General features: G+C 36.8%; 1 protein-coding gene across 4 annotated transcripts in view; it reads right to left on the reverse strand.

Annotated features, from left to right (window-relative positions):
• LOC115223835 (histone-lysine N-methyltransferase trr) overlaps window positions 1–17,012 on the reverse strand; it is a 515,381-nt gene that overhangs the window by 386,305 nt on the left and 112,064 nt on the right. For all 4 annotated transcript variants that reach the window (XM_029794516.2, XM_029794515.2, XM_029794512.2 and 1 more), the window contains exon 2: window positions 12,104–12,254. The gene's annotated coding sequence lies outside the window, so the exon portion shown is untranslated. The remainder of the gene's footprint in view (window positions 1–12,103; window positions 12,255–17,012) is intronic.

A 17,012-nucleotide genomic window follows, 5' to 3' on the forward strand; every position in this document is an offset into this window, starting at 1 on the left:
ATTGGGACAGTCATATCAATGAGGAGGCATGATTTTTGTCTGGAGACTTTCAATATGATGTCTGGCCTATTTGCATCTATCTTTCTGTTAGTTTGAACAGTGAAGTTCCAGAGGAGTGAGATGTGATCATTTTCAAGTACTGGAGGTGGTTTGTGTTTTATTATTATTATTTAATACTTCAGAAATCCTGCCACAATTGACTTTGTTCTTAATCCTCCTGGACTTGAAAAACTAACTCCAAGCACAAGTACTATAGTCAACATAATCAACCATATCCTAACCCGATACTTTGTGTTTTATGATAAAAATCCATAATTTAGAAGTTGGCACAGCTCTGAATAACTTTATATGACTTTTACATTCAGAATTTTAAATAATTCATTTTTGGTTCTAATGAAAGCAAATTGTATTTTATTGTACATCCACTGGAGGACACTAACTTCATTCCCCTCCAGTCTTCCTATGTCCTCTGCATTTAGGGTCCAAGTTTCATTACCATGGAGCATAGCTGTTCAAATGCAAGCATCATACAATCTGCCTTTCACTCTGTGTGTGTGTGTATGTGTGTGTGTGTGTGTAAGTGAGAAAGAGAGAGAGAGAGAGAGAGGCCTTTTATTGTCAAAAGAGGTAATAGTTTTCTGAACTTCTTCCTTTCTATTCTTATTCTAGCAACAAAACTTTCAGAACATTCTCCTCCACAGCTAATTTGGTCACCTAGGTAACAGAAACTATCTACAATCTCAAGGGAGCCTCCTGGGCATTTGAGAAAATCTAATTCCCAAGTATCCTTGGAACTTATTGTTCCGGCACATCTGCCACATACAAAATTGCTCCCACAAGCAGCCAGTTCCAAATTCCTGGAAAACTATGACGACTAAGAGAACTAAGCCCTGGTGACCTCCTAGTTGTATACTAAATGACTAGAGGTGACAGCGCCTCTATACATGGCTTGTACAGCTATAACAAGCCACTACAAGTCTTCTGCAAGAATAGTATACCAAACTTGCTGGAAAGCCATGGCAACTGACTTCAATAGGGAATGTGGCCATGTACCATCCCTTGACATGGGCCTCATTAAATGAGTCCTGATATTTGTTTTTCTTTTACTAGTGAGAAATATAAATCTATCTTCCTAGGGTACTGTATGTTCAGCCATGCTTATTTTTGCACTCCTGGAGAGCAGGAACATGTTTGGTGAGAATGATATACATATTGGAGGAGATTTGCAGAAGACATTAACTGTTGAGTGTGCACATTTATTGTTTCTCACTCCCTTTACATTAAAAGTATATATGTATATATATATATGTATATATATATATATATATATATATATATATATATCCCCTTTCACTCAGACAAAGAGCAAATACAGAATATGTCACAGCAACTGAACTTACTGAACTTTCTATGGGACTCTAACCACATACAGTTCTAAGCTTAGTGAAGCTGCTGATATTGCCAGTGTTGAGTGCTCAATATGTCTGAAATTCTAGACCTCTGATGGAAATGGAATGGGATATCAAAGAGAGAGAGAGAGAGAGAGAGAGAGAGAGAATATGGGGAAAACATAAACAAGAAGGAACATCCAAGAGGGTTCCACTTTTATAGATAAAAGATTGGGTGAGAGGGAACAGAGAGACTTAAGAGAAAATGGCTGATGACATGGTAGGTTTTGGCATTGGTGATACACAACTTACTAGTTCAAAGAAGTAGAAACTGTTGTAGCAGCAGAAGAGCAAAAGGGAGAATATATTACGATAACTGTTGTTGCTGTTGCACTTCAGGACAACATCAGCAAACAAACCCGTGTTTGAAGGCATTCCTAGTGAAACCATCCTATTTTTTTAGGAGTATCTAAGGCTACACTATTCAATATATCCTTCCTTTTACAGTCAGTTGGTTTAATTTTGAAGGAGAATTTTAGTAGGATGAATCCATCATATACAGGCCTCCTTCTTGGTTATCAGCTTCGTTGCCATCTATTTAATGTTTGTGAAGGTGAGTAGTTTCCAAATGTTGTAAGCAGAACTAATGGAGAGGACCAGTAACTCTTTTTTTTTTAAAGTCTTTTGGTCAGGAGTGAAAGACAATATTTTATGGGACCTTTGGAACTCCAAAACTGGTAGGCAGAAAGTAGGATGTTATCCTTCCTGGTCTGAATGTTTTCAGCAGAGTGAACTCCACAAAAGGCAACCAATATGCTAGATGTTGATTTTAACTCAAGCAATGTTTCAACCAATCATGGCATGATATGAACTTAGAAAGCAAAGAGCTACAACAAATACTACAAAGCTTTCTGTCTGACATACTATCAGTTCTACCAGTCTACACCCTAGACTGATACTTTATCAACCCTAGAAAGATAAAAAATAAAGTTGACCTCAGCAAAACTTAAACTTAAAATACAATGGAGTTGGAAGAAATATTGCAATCAATTTTGTCTGATGCTTTAATCCTGCCAATTTTATGCCTCAAACTATTCTGAGCTCAAGTAGTTTCTAGCTCCACAAAAAGCTCAACTGAAATCAGCTTCATTTAACAACATAGTTACTGTAATAGATTATCTTTCGAAGTAGAGTGATAAAACATTTTTGGCCTAATTAAATATTTCTAGTTTCTGATGGCAATGTCTGGCTTTGATACACAGCACTTCAATGAACCAACAAAATTTTACATAATAATAGCCTATTTAAAACAAGGAAATTGTAATTCATTATGTGCCGTTTACTTTTCATTGGTTTGCCACTGTCTTTTTATGTAAATGTTTCTGGAATTAATTCAAATAGGTCTCAGTTAAACTGATAATGCAAACAGAGTAGACCAAGTTTGTAACATCTCATTAAACATATATTTTTTAAAAGTATACTCATTGCCTGTTTTATACATTAAAATGAATTAGTTAAAATAATTACATCATTACTACTACATTAATATTTATTAGTCAAATAAACCAGTTGTTTACTGACTGTGATGATGATGATCCTTTCTAGTATAGGCACAAAGCCTGAAATTTTTGGGGAGGGAGGGGCTTGTCGATTACATTGACCCCAAGACATAGCTAACTGGTACTTATTTCATTGATTCCAAAAGGATGAAAGCAAAGTTGACCTTAATAATAATAATATTGGCACAAGTACAACTATTTTGATGGGTGGGGTGGGGAAAATTGATTGCATCATCAACTGCCACTGCCACCACCACCAAAGACTGCCACTGCCAACCAACCACCATCTGTACTGGTGACTGAAGTCAGAATATAAAGAATCAGAAGAAAAGCTGCCATGCATTTTGTCCAATGTGCTGCTAATGATTTCGCCAGTAATAATGGTTCCAAATTTAGGGACAAGGCCAGTCATTTTGAGGGAAAGTCAATATTATCAACCTTGGGACTCGGTTAGTACTTCATTTTATCATCCCCAAAGGGATACAATGATTTCTTTTAATTGCCACTAGGGCAAAGAGACTATATATCTTAATGTATACATTAAATAACTACAATTTAATTTCACAAAATCTGGACATAAAAGAAAAATTTTAAATACATATTTGAAACTGGTATACCAAAATTATCTAGAAACATTTATATTCATATATCATGGTAGTGAAGTACCCAATGACCTCATGTACATTATTTACTGAGGTACCTAACAACATTATCTATATCTTGTTACTGAGGTACCAAATGTCATGTTAGTAAGGTACCTAGCTATATCAACAGTATTGACAAAAGAACCTGTACATGATCAGTAGACCTGTTAGAATTAACAGTGAAATTTCTTTAAACCACATCCAGCCAGCTTGGAAAAGAAAGACACATTGCATATTATAGTCTCAAATATACAAAAAAATATGGGACGATCTTAGCTGGAATACCTTTAATCATGTCTGTTCAATCAGAGCTAAACTGATGCTAAACAACAGCTTGTTTGATGAGGTACTCAATGATATCATGAATAACATTGTTTTGTTTGTTTTTATTTCTTTGTTTTGGTCTGAGGAAGGGTCTATGACCAGAGGCCTTTGCTGTCCCTCTGAGACTACTGAGATCAACAAGAGAGTATCAAAAGTGGTTACTTCTCAATTACATCCTTTGGGTTGTTTTCAACTAGTTAGGACATTTAAAGATTATATAACACATTGCTCTTCACTACAGAATCAAAATCAAGAGTAGTAAATAGTTCATTTTGTCCACTGCATTTATTTTAAAGGAAAACTTGGAAAATTGGCATCAGAAATTAAGTAAAATATTTTCCATAACAATCTTTTTCACTGCTGATATTGAGTAGCTTTTGTCATCTCTACTCAAACACAAAACTACTCTATCATGTATTTGGAGCAGCTCAAAGTTTTTATTCAGTATATCTCTTTTTAATGATTTAGTTATGAAGGGGAAAACAATGCCCATGACAATTTTTAAAGGCCCCAAGACTGGTGGAAGGTACCCTCAAACTGAAAACTTAACCCAAATATTTGCAACAGAGTGGACTTCACCAGGTGGTGGTATTTAACTAATGGATTCAGTCCACAGTCCAAAAGCAAAGTATGCAAAGAACTGGAGCAAATGCTTACTTTCCCCAAACTCTCGCAATCTTTACCCACTCACTTTTCTGTTCCCACTCCATCTTCTATTCACCTTCTTGTACTATGAGGGCATACTGACATGTTGTCATCACCATCTTTATCTCTCTTTCCCAGGTCCACCCCAATTACTCCTACCCTTCCTTACATTATGTCAGATGTCCATATATCTCCTCTACAACATGAAAATTGTTCCTGTCCTTTCTTGCTTATCATAACCTCTCAGCACCTAGGCATAAAACTGCCTCTCTCTGTTAAGAGTGTAAACAGCACTCACTACATTCTGTGAACTGGTTGGCACTAGGAAGGGCATCCAGCCATAGAAACCATGCCAAAACAGACAGGGGATCAAGACATTATCTTCTGACTCTTTATAACGTATCAAACAGTTCATTCCATGTAAGCATGGAAGATGGACATTAAAACAATAATAATGACAGTAATGATACTGATAATCTAACAATTCTGACAATTCACTACCATACTGACCCTGGAGATAAGACAACATTGATCTTGGCAGGAATTGAATTCAAAGTGCAGTGAGCCAGAACAAATATGACAAAGTGTTTTGTCTTATACTCTAACAACTATGCTAATTTATTACTTATGAAGGAGTTCTCTGCTAAGACTATTGCTTTGCAATATGGTCATGCAGGTTTTCAGTAAAAACCAATAATCTGGGTAAAATACTTAACTACACTCCCATATAATGGGAGTGAGATGCCAAGCAACATTCCCTATATCAGGCTGGTATACTTCCCAGAGGAAGATTTGACTCTCATCTACTGAACTTCTGAAGACATTAAGTAATTCTTCTGGGTTACTGAAGACATATTTTTAAATATAATAGCATTGGTTGTCCTTTGGTTTCTGTTCTAGATTGAACCAATACATAAGCCTCAGGTCAACCCTGATGGAGTTGGCATATTTACACCCAACAGCCATTTCAAAATGGTATACCAAGGACAACATTAACTAATACAATCTTTTATTAGACAGTAAGATAATTTGATGAAGATTTGGCTTCTAGTTTTAGGTGTACACTTTCCTTGCTGTCCACTAGCTACATTACCTTGTACTTATACATTCCAGGTGTGAAAGCACCTCTAGTCACTTGAAACCTACAAAGCCATTAGCTTTGACAATATCTCTTTCATTAAACAAGGACATTCCAGTCCTGACCATCCCATCTTTTATTTAGACCTAAGATTACATTAACCAGTGTGTCCTTTATTTTTCAAGATAGTAAGATATCCTTTGGTGAAGTTTTGGCTGCAATTTCTAGCAAATTGAGTAACCACATTGAAGATCCATTCTTAAGTATTAATAGCAGCAGTTATCTATTGAAAGAGATTTTCATCAGATCATCTCTTGTTTTCATGTCAACCATTTTAATTTACTTTTATGTTTATTGTTTATCTTTTAAAAATAGATGAAACATAACTAGAAGCCATAGCTTAGTAATCTGCATCGTTAGCTTATTAATCTAAATCTAAACATAATTAAGAGAAGGAAAAAGAAATGCCAGTGGATTAACTTGAGAACTTGCTGTGACTTTAGTTAAGCCTCATTGTGAAGAATTGCCAATAATCTATTGACTTTTGTTTCGGCAGTAACACAACAAGAGAATGTTTGTGAATAATTTCTGGAATGTTGTTGCTGTTATCTTCTCAAAGTTATCTCTTTCTACTCCACCAACTACATTACCATGCATATATACATTCCAGGTGTGAAAGCACCTATGGCCATACGAAACAAACAAAGCTATTGGTCTTGACAATGTTCTTTTCATTACCCAAACATAATGTAAACAAGAGCTAGCCACCTTTATCCCCACTAAACTCCCTCCGGCCTCTCTGTCTATCTACCTTTAGATATACTCTGATCTTTAAAAACACACCACGGTAGGTCCCATTGCCAAGGCAACTCTGTCAACTATCTTCCTTTTGCAATCACTTCCATCATCTCAAAAGTGATGGAGACAGCCATCAGCAAAAATAATTTCCAATACCTTGAACCTCTCTCCCTCTTTAATGACCACCAATATGGCTTTCTTAAAGCCAGATTTATTAGAGACCTGCCCTTGTATGTCACTCACCAGTGAGCTCTTATCCATAAGAAACTTGATGAAAGCAATGTTGTTGCTCTTGACATTAGCAAAGATTTCAACCATGTCTGGTACATGAATCTCCAGATAAAACCAGTCACCTATGGTCTCTTACTGTTTATCATCTCTTGGGATTGGTGGCTTCCTAATTTTGCCGTTGTGGTTTGTACTGACCCATAACTAGCTAGCCTTCCTCTTCAGAGCCTGAAAGTTCTTCAGCCTCCTAACAACTACTAACCCTCTTCAGGGCTCAAGTGGGACTCAATGTCTAGGATGGAACTGCTACTGCACACAAAGACAACTTAGACTGCATTCAAAGAAAGGTTATTCAAGTGATTAATATTAAGTCACTTACCAACATACTCCAACCTCTATCTGCTTTCCTTATCTTAACTACAGTGGCCTCTACTCCTTAGAGCTGGCTAGTCTTAAGTCACCTCTACACAGGTACTTCCAACTCATTCTCCTCTCTTCTTTTTATCACCTATATTGTATCATTCACACCCCAACATCATTCTTTATTCCTCAATATCATCCAACTAGAATTCACTCTCCTGTTCAAGAGGAACATAAACTTTGATCTCACACATGGAGGATCTGTAAATGTCACAGTCTCAAAGAATAATGGTACAAACTGTTCCACATTGAACCAATATATAATCCCCAGGTTAACACTGATAGAGTAAGCATATTTACACCCAAAAGCCATTCTAAAATGGTATATCTTGGACAAAATTATCTAATATAATCTTTTATTAGACAGTAGGATGATTCGAGGAAGATTTGGCTTCTACTTCTAGAAGGTTGACCAATTATGTAGAGGTTCCCTGATTGGCTGGGGTTTTAGGAATGCTGTAATACTCTGTGGCAGTCATTACAAATTATGTTGATATTAATTAATTTATAAATCACAGTCAGGAAGCGGGGTCAATTTTAACAAACCACCCTTCCCCAAATTTAATACTGAGTCATTTTTAATTATAAAGCAAGTTGAAAATGGACATTAATTAGCAATATTTTGACAGCAATTATAAAATTACAAGCTTTCATCACATAACATCTTCATGGACAATTTAGACTTTTAGCATCTCACACTTGCAATACCTCCATATTCCAGTTAAAAATAAAACATTCTAGCTTACTCTAGAAGGCCTAATTACAGGCAACAAAAGACATGGAAGGGAATTAACAGACTATATAATATTAATTTTGCTATTAATAAATTGGATGGGGAAACAGATTCTTTGACTTTTGTATTCCAACTAATCCCAGACTAGTAACACTGATAATTAGAACTTTGAAATTCTGTAGATTGACGTTTTTGAAGGGTAAAAATGCAAGCAAAGAAGAAATTCCACCAGAATGTAGTCTGAAAAGAACTGACTGAACGATTTAGTAAAGTGTTTAGTGTGCAGGTCTAGGAAATGAGTCAATAAGGATGAAGAAAGAAATGTAGATGGATTAAGCTTGGATGGAGCTGGTTTTCTAAACTGTAGGCTCACAGGAGCAGAGACTTTTGTAATAGAGGTAGAAGAGGCAGGAAAAAAGAAAAAAAAGTACATCTGAGCCAGTGGTTTTAGCATATGAGTTTTTGATATGCAGAAGTTCACATAGGCACAGGTGTGGCTGTGTAATACGAAGCTTGCTTCCCAACCACATGATTCTGGGTTCAGTCCCACTGCATGGCACCTTGGGCAAGTATCTGCTATTATAGCCTCGGGCCAATGAAAGCATTATGAGTGGATTGAGTTGATGGAAACTGAAAGAAACCCATCGTGTGTGTGTGTTTGCATCTGTGCTTGTTTCCCCGTCAACTGTTGTTGGTGTGTTTACATACCTGTAACTTAGCAGTACAGCAAAAGAAACCAATGGAATAAGTACCAGGCTTAAAAAATAAGTCCTGGAGTTGATTTGTTCAACTAAAACCCTTCAAGGTGGTGCTCCAGCATTGCTGCAGTCAACTAACTGAAACAAGTAAAAGAACCACAAATCTTTGGTTCCAAGTTCTTAATCATGTCTTTTACCATAGCCTTGAGTCAACTCAAGCCTTGTGAGTGAAGAAAGATGAGAAACTCTATGGAAGCCCACTGAATGAACTGTACGAGGTGATATCAAAAAGTCCCCAGACTAGTTATGTTTAATAAAAAATAGCTTATTTACCCAAGTTTTAACATCATCTCCTTCGAAATAGTCACCTTGCACTGATCCCAGCGTTCCTGCCACTTTTGGAATCCAGCCTTGAAGTCATTTTCCGTAAGCAAGTTGAGGACCATCTGCGATTCACTCTGGATCTCAACAACTATGTTAAAAAAGCAATCTTTGAGCTGCCTTTTCATCTTGGGGAAGGGATGGAAATCAGCAGGTGAAGAAACAGTACCATGTTGTTTTTGACAAGAAACTCACAAGTGAGGAATGTTCAGTGACAGGATGCATTGTTGTCGTGAAGAATCCAATTCTTCACACTCGACAGATCTGGTCGCTTTTGCTGAATATCTTCCCTCAAACACTTCAAAACGTTGCAGTAGAACACTCAATTGATGGTCTGGCCCTGGAGGAAGAATTCTCAATGCACAATACCATAGACATAAAAAAAACTGATGAGCATGCTCTTGATTGAGCTGCAGCTCTGTTGTGCCTTCTTTGGTCATGGAGATGAAGGGCTTTTCCATTGTGATGACTGCTGCTTCATCTCAGGGTCATCACCAGTGATGATCCTCGACCTGAAGGATGGGCCTTCAGCAGCATGCTGATGGAGGTCTTGACGGACTTCAATGTAATGTTCTTTCTGCTCAGTGGTCAGCAGGTGGGGGACAAAATTGACAAACACAAGCCACATGCTCAATTCAGGTGTTAGGATTGCCTGCATGGACCCATACAACAGACCAACAGCATTAACAATGTCATTGATTATTCTCTGACACTTCTCATGCACAAGCAAATGAATGGTTTCCACATTGTAGCAGGTCTTCCAGATCGCTCCTTGTCTTCCAGGGACATTATCGTGCTTTTGAAACACCCATACCACTCAAAACATTACATATAACTCATTCCCTCATCGCTGTAAGCTTGCTGAAGCATGCTTAATGTCTCTATAACAGACTTCCCAAATTTAATGCAAAATTTCATGAAGGCTCTTTCACAGCAATGTCACTTGGCACACTACTTCATGGAGGTACATATGTCTGTGAGATACTCAGTCACCTCACACAGTTATTCATTGAGTAGCTTATTTAGTTGATCAAACAATTAAATCGTCAAAACTGACAAAGTATCTATTCAGTTTAATACCTGGTGTTCTCTGCACTACGTAAGCTGTTTATTAAATTATTATTTTAGTGGTGTAGCCCAATTTATGATGAGTTTTGATACTAACTCCCGATAATGGTAATACTTAAAACATTGATAATGACGATGACAGTGAGGAGGAGGAGGACAGCCTCACATTATTTATGGAAGCAACAACAGCAAGCCTGGAAACAATTAACACACATACAAAGATCTTTACAAGTATAACAACGACCCTTATGAGGTAAATTGTCCTGGTAATGGTGACCACGACAATAATGACAACGATTATGATAATTTTGAAAAAGGCAATTACGCCAATGATAATTAGGACAATTACAATGTTAAAAGCAGGACCAACAACAACCATGACAACTTAGACCAATGATGAGACTGCTGATAGGACATTGATGTCTTGCAAACTTTTTCATAGAGTCTATTCTTTCTGTACAGAAGGATTGTAGACCTCATTGCTATATTTGTATCCATAACATAGGTGTGGCTGTGTGGTTAAGAAGCTAGTTTTCCAGCCATGAAGTCTTGGGTTCAATCCCACTGTATAACACCTTGGACAAATGTCTTCTATAACAGCCTCAGGCCAACCAAGACATCTTGAATAGATTTGGTAGACAGAAACTGAAAGAAGCTTATCATGTGTGTGTGTGTGTGTGTACACATACACACATAAGTATATCTATGCATGTGTCTGCATAAGTGCTTGTCCTCCACCATTGCTTGACAACTGGTGTTGGTTTGTTTACACCCTCATAACTAAGTGGTTTAGTGAAAGAAACTAATAGAATAAGTACAGGGGTTGATTTGTTTAACTAAAACACTTCAAGACAGTGTGCTAGCATAGATGCAGTCCAATGACTGAAACAAGTAAAAGAGAAAAAATATGTATGTGCATTTGTGTGTAGCCTTGTCTTGATATCATGTAAAGGTTGTAAATAAGTGTCACATACAGATAATGTTGTTCATTTCTGGTCTTCTGTGAAAAACAAGTCTGGCCATGGGAAACGCTGTATTTCCAGGAAATACATGCCAACAGGAAGAGCATCAGGCCATAGAAAATCTGCCTCAACAACTTCTTTCTGACCCATGCAGGCATGGAAAAGTAGATGTTAAATGATGATGACTACAATAAGAGCAGCCTCCATTTCACATAAAACATCAATTTTAATTTCTTACACACTTCAGCTGTTGTTCAGCCCCTAGTCACATTTGACCAAGCACACATATATTAAAGGCATTTCAACCATTTTTATTTCAAATATTGTGTAACAATGACTATAATATTCCAAATGCTTTTATCTTTTGAGCACAGTGCAGTTGATATGGAGTAGATTCAACAGTTATTTTTAACAGATTGAGCTTCCATGCAGGAAACTCATAATGTAGGTCCATAATTACTAGAACTACCTTACAATATCCAATAGTTCACACTTGAGGTTATGTGATTTATATATATATATATATATATATAAGGTTAGTTGAGTTATTGGTTAAAAAATCCATCTAAGTGATAGAAGTATACATTACACTAAAAAATGAATTCTGGGTAAGAAAATGGATTAAAATTTTCATTTCAGCATAGATTCTGAGATGGAAGTAGAGAGATATGGTGGAGTGAACATTAAGTAGGCTTGATTTGGGAGTTTTGAGAGAGGGGGAGAAAGAGAGAGAGAGAGAGAGAGTATGTGTGCGTGCATGCGTGTGTGCTCGCATGTGTGTGTGTGTGTGTGAAGAAGTCAATACAAGATCCCAACAAGCTGAGTTAGGTACAGGTTCCCCTCCTGCTTGAGTCATTTCCTTCTTCACTTACTCCTTGCACAACTGAATTTGTAACAGTGGCCAACAATAAGCAAACAGAATAAAAGAGATGGATTTTACTAGGCTGATTTGCTGTGAAAATAAACTGTACACAATGACAAAACCATCTGTAGGAATCTCACCAGCCAATAAAGATTAGAGCAGAGAGGGGGGAGAAAGACAGAGAGAAACAGTCATACAGATTTTCAGAAAGAAGTTGGTTTCCAGAGATAACATTTAATAAATGATCAGAAACAATAGAAAAATAATTCAAAAGTTCAGTTATAACAAAAATATTTACTGAAATAGTACTATTACCTTTTTTGATGAAAAATTTATAAGGAAGTAGAATAAGTAAAAAAAAAAAAAAAATGAAAATGCTCCAAAATTGCTTGCAGTACTTTCCAAAAGATTAGCTCACTTTCCCTAAAGGGAGATAATCACAGCTATTTGTTAAAATATCCAAAACCTGCAAAAGAAAAAAAAAATAATAAGGAAAATGAAATAAAAAAGATACAAAAATATAAATTTAAATATAATATACAAGTTATACATTTCAGTATTTCAGAGTCTGAATAGAGTAAAGAAATTAAACTATTACTATTGTTTGTTGTTGATATCTGAGTAGACATGAACTATACACAAACAGACACACAGATGTTTAGTTAAACAAAACAAATCACTTGGAACACTTGACCCTTTAGCACTCAGCTTATTCTGGTAAATATAATGCATATTTATTCACATTGTTTTGAATTAATCACATTATCTTGTGATTTGAAGATTTCTGAAACAAGTTAAACTTATACTCAAATCTTTTGTGTATGCAAGTAACTACAGACAACAAGCAAAATGTTTTCTGATCAAAATAAGTAAAACGTAGAATAAAAAACAAGGTACCCGATGAGACACATCTTCACCGATGATGCACCACAATTGTTTGTATAGCATCTCACTCGTGAGCCACTGACTTACAGTGGGTTGAAATGATCGTAATGATCAGTAAAGAATATTGTGAATTCCATTTTCTGTCTCGTATTTTATAAGCTCCATGTACACAAAAAGAATTTCTGAAGTAAATCCAGTGCCATTTAAATCCCTGTACACATACAACATTAACAGTGAAGCCAAATAATTCGCCAACAGCCTTGGTATAGCCAACAGGGTAGAAATATATTAGCCAAGAGGAATGGCTTCATCACAATTAAAGACAATAAACTGAACTTTGCCTCTAACCCAAAATGTCGACTGATCAACTCAGCCAAATCCAAGATTAGTCTGATGAGAAAATATATACTAAGCAAGATCAATGACAACATAAGGAGAGCCTCCAACCTCTCCTTATGGTACAGCACCAACAAGGTGTTTTCATGGTTTAATGCCAATCAGGGGAGTGGTAGAGCAGGTTCACCCAATTCAACATAGGCAACTTTTACCTGTCTATATTAAAAGGGTTACTGATCAAGGCATTTTCCTTTGCAAGGGGCTTCACTGACATTAATGATAGAGACATAGACATCATCATGCATGCCAGGAAAATGGTGCTGTTTAATAAAGGTTCAACCTGGGTCAAACAATCCGACTCCAGGGGTTCCTTCAATGTGGCAATGGGAGCCTATGATATCGCTAACATTTGTGACTTCATTGGACAATACATCCCTGACATTTTATGGAAGAAGTTATCTTCTGTCCTCTTTTTGCCTCTACAGAGATGATGTTCTGGTCGTCTCTAGAAAAGCCAATGGGCACACCCTTGATAAACTCAGAAAGGACCTGACTAGCACCCTAGGCTCCATGAGACTCAAAATTACAAATGAGATCAACCTCACCATCATAAACCTCCTAGACATCACACTAGACTTGGGAGGCTGTTGTACATCAACACAGCCTCCTGCCACCTACCTGTTCAGGAACCTAGTGAAGGGTGTCAGCAAGAGGATATCAAATCTGACTTTGAATCAAAAAAATTTCAATACCACAGCTCCCTATTACAATGAGGCCCTGGCATCCAGTGGGTTTAAAGACCACATCTATATGTTGTGCCCTAGCACCTGCAAAAGGAAGCACTGCCTGAATGTCATTTGGTTTGCTCCACCCTTCTCACTCAACGTCAAGACTTGTGTGTGAGAAGAATATTCTTCTAGTTAGTAGACAAGCACTTCACACAGACACACATGCATGGACATCTGCTCAATAGACACAACCTAAATGTCTCCTTTAGCTCCCTTCCCAACATAAAAAGAATATTGGCAAATACCCATAAAATGTGAGCAGAGGCCAGTTGCTCATGCAGGGAGTACAATAACAGCCCAGTGGGGGAGGGGGAGGCAAAGTGAGGTTAAGGGAGTCATATATGAAAACATACATGACATACGCATATATATTTATATACACGTGTGTGTGTATCCAGCAGAGTAATAAATAGCAGTGGCTCATCTAACAACACTGACGATGACAATGGTAATAGTGGAGACAGCACCAACAATGACCACAGCACAAGTGTTACAGCTGGAGATGACTATCATGCCAACACCAGCACTACTAGCGGAGCTACCAGTCTTATACCCAGAACACCATCAGCAACACCAACACTATTGTTGTTGGTGACTACTGCAATGGCAACAACAACAATGGTATCGGTGGACCCACGCCCTGTAATAACAGCGCCAATGACTGCTCCAACAACAGCAGTGGCAACAACAAAATCTTCAGGTCCAGAGCCAATGGAAGATATACCAGAGGCACTCAACCAGCACTCAAGTTTGGAGAAAAACTAGGTTGGCTCCAGAACCGCCTTCAAGTGGCACCTGTACAACCACAGGTCTTCTTAGGGTTCCGGAAAGACATTACACCACATCCCTGGCCAACCATGTGTGGTACCTTAATGATGAAGAAACTCCATATGAAATTAAATGGAGGATCATAGAGCAACAGGGGTCCTATATAAACAGGAGCAGATGATGCAAACTTTGCATAGCAGAGCAGGCAAGGATCCTTAAAGACTCGCTGGACCCAGAGTTTCTCTTAAACTCAAGACATGAAATCTATAACCCTACCCTACCCCCATTTCAAATGCTACCTGCTGCATGTATGGGATTACCCATTCATAGATTAAGACTGTAAAAAGTGTTTGTGGACTGGAACCAACCTAAGGGTGGAGATTCCCCATTTGCTTTATAAATCCATAAGATTTGCTGACCAGACCAGTCTAACGGTGATAACCCATCCCATTTAATATACACTTAGACTGTGTATATTATTCTTTTGTTTACAAATTAACTGACTGTAATGGTTTTCTACCTCCAGTTTGAAGAGAGTTTATATGCCCGTGGCCATTAGAGTCTGATGAGTCATCTATAAAGCTAAGCATTTTATGGATATGAAACCAATCATCACTCTATGACTGGACATATATTTAACTTCATGGAAATGCATTACTGCTCTAACTTTTACAGTGTGTTTCTTTTTCAGATATATGATCCACTGATTATATATATATATATATATATATATATATATATATACACACACAAACACATACATGATATATATATATATATACAAACACACACATGTATACATACATATATATACATACACACATATACTTACACATAGATATATATATATGCTTACACACAGATATATATGAAAACATATATAACATACACATATATATTGATATACATGAGTGTGTACATACTTTCATGCATGTATTTTATGTATATAAGTATATACATATGCATGTATGTTCATGCTTTACTTCGTAAATTCCTATTATTTTTTTAATGGAGTGGTACTTCTCGGACAATATGTGTGCACACACACTTGCATCTTGACACACAAGCTTCAATAAAAATATATGAAAATAATATCACTTTCTCAATGTAGTTTGAAAAATACAATTTTCCAACAATTGCAAACAAATATAAACATCTATATTTGGAAATACAAAATTAAATTTCAAATTGAATTTTCTGTTTCTTTGTTGTTAAACATCAATTATATTCATGTTAAGAGTATGTGAGGTGAATTTTGAAAGTTTTATATAAACGTCTTAATAACTTGCAAAGTAAAAAATATTAAATTAGTAATATACATAATTACTTTATTGTGGCTAATCTAATTAAATTCTGTAACTTTGAAAACCTCATTAAAAGCATAAAGAGAAAAAGGGATTTGTATGTATGTGAAATGAATCAAGTTGTTTATACTGTTTTTCTCAAAATATTCTTGAAATGAAATTGCTATGCGTGTAAGTTTGAATATATTTTATGCACACACACACACACAGAAACTGTTATACCAACATGTATATTTATATGTACATTATTCGCATTGTATATACCTCTTTAAGTATATGCATACACATAACAGATATACGTATTTAGACACACACACATCATCATCATTGTTTTAATGTCCACTTTTCTAAGCTTGCATGGGTTACATGGAATTTGTTGAGGCAGATTTTCTTTGCCAACCATCACCTGTTTCAAGGAAGGTTACATTTCCCCATGTCCAGGTACTATCTTCACAGAATATTGGAAACAAAGGATACTGATTGCATTACGGTGATGTCAGGGTAAGATGATAATACACCTGTATATACATACATCATCATCATCATTTAACGCCTGCCTTCTATGCTGGCATGGGTTGGACAGTTTGACAGGAGCTGACCAGGAAGAAGACTACCCCTAGCTACTGTGTCCATTTTGGCAGGGTTTTTACAGCTGGATGCCCTTCCTAACACCAAACACCCCCACAGAGTGGACGGAGTGCTTTTAATGTGATACAAGTACAGGTGAGGTTAGTTTTGGCATGGTTTTTACATATGGATACCCTTCCAAATGCCAACTACTTCATAATGTGGACTGGATGCTTTTTACATGGTAGCAGCACCAGCAAGGTCACCAAGTACCTTGCAAGACAAGAAATTTTGAGATGGGAGGGGGCACGAGAGGAGGTTATTTTGTGTCAGATGATGCAAGATTAAAGTGTGACAGAGAGGCAGAAACAGGTGTCTTATCATTACCATAGAGGAGGTACATGGTTAGAGAGAGAGATGGTGGAGAGAAAGACTGAGAGAGAGAGAGAAATTAAATAAATGACAAAAGAATAAGAAATTGTCATGAACTTCATTAGCATCTGCTGTAAGATGCAATACATTCATAGTTGAGTGCTTGTGCATGACCCTATAGCTTCATTGGAGCTTCAAAAATGA

Source organism: Octopus sinensis, linkage group LG24, assembly GCF_006345805.1.
Source record: "Octopus sinensis linkage group LG24, ASM634580v1, whole genome shotgun sequence".
Lineage (NCBI taxonomy): Eukaryota > Metazoa > Mollusca > Cephalopoda > Octopoda > Octopodidae > Octopus > Octopus sinensis.